Source organism: Lutra lutra, chromosome X (genome assembly GCF_902655055.1).
Source record: "Lutra lutra chromosome X, mLutLut1.2, whole genome shotgun sequence".
Lineage (NCBI taxonomy): Eukaryota > Metazoa > Chordata > Mammalia > Carnivora > Mustelidae > Lutra > Lutra lutra.
This window is the reverse complement of record NC_062296.1, coordinates 41,360,253-41,361,691: the sequence shown is the minus strand read 5'-3', so window position 1 is coordinate 41,361,691 and position 1,439 is coordinate 41,360,253.

Here is a 1,439-nt window from a genome sequence, read left to right as displayed (position 1 = left end):
CGAGGCTCAATCCCAGGACCCTGGGATGATGACCTGAGCCAAAGGCAGCCGCTTAACTACTGAGCCACCCAGGTGTCCCTATTAGAGATCTTATATGTAAATTTAATTATATCTCAGTAAAACTAGAAAAAAGGAGCTCTTTTAGAAGTCAGTGCCTACCACAAGTATGAACTTTGAGTTAAACAAAATGGCATGTCTTTTTCTACAGTTTTACAACTGAATTAAAGTAAGGCAGTGTAGTATAATGTTTAGTAGACTATAAAGGGCTAAATCATTCTGCCCTAACAAGAATGTAGAAAAGAATAACACTTTTTTTTTTCATGAGAGAGACTTGTTTCATTTTTTCTTAGGCTGGGGCAGTTTTGTCCATTTCCTTAGCCCTTTGGGTTAACTATAGATCGATATTGCTGAATTAATCCCAGAAACTGACTTGTAATTTAATGACTTTATGAATTGGATGGACATCTCCTTTTAATTAGCTCTTAAAAGTCCTAATTCCCTCTTAAAGGAGAAATTCCTAGAAACTGCTGTATAAAGGTATCCAGATTCTGATGAGCTTTAAAAATTGTGAAATTTATCAGATATCTTCATATTTAAGCCAAAAATGTTAGTACATGACAAATATAGAAGTCTTATTTCCAGATTCTCTAGCAGAGATTTTTGTTCATGGCTTACTTTATAGCCTCTTGTGCCTTAAAGGTGAACTCTGTACTTTGTCTCAATATCAGGCTTTTCAAACTCAAAAATGATCTTAATATTATAATTTGTTTTATAAAATCCCCATGCTGTTGGATATCAGTAAGCAAAAACAGTAAATTGAGCCAATCAGTTGTAATAGTGTATAACAAAACAGTGACCTTTCTGATCTTAAATTTCATTACATAACTTTATTTTTGGCCCAGCTAGGTCATTGAAGAATACTGAAAGTTATCTAAAGTAGAGCTTAAGGTATTTTCTCATTTTTTCCCCCTGAAAATGGTCATAAGTCAGAATACTTTTTTAAAGCTAGGTAATTCTTAGTATCTGGAAAGATAATTTTCAAGACAAAAGTACTTCAAGAACAGAGATTATATAGCAGCTTGATTTTCTTGTTATAACTTTAGGGATTCTTTGCATTCTTTTGTGTAATAGCTGGATCACTCCCCTCCCCTTTAACAAATTACCTTTTAGCTCTTTTATCTTCAAGAAATGTTCACCTTGATTCGGGAGGGGATTATTTAAAGTCAGTTTATAGTTTGATACAGTTGATAGGAAAATTCCCAGTTGTATTCAAATATGGTATTGATATTGAGCACACTGACATTCAACATGTCTAAACTTAAAGGTAAATCTAATCCTTAAAAGGACTATTAGAAAATAATATTTGTATACACATGTATTGTGGTAACTTTGGATTCATTTTAAGTCTGACAAAGTAAGATATATTCTATCTTTACAAT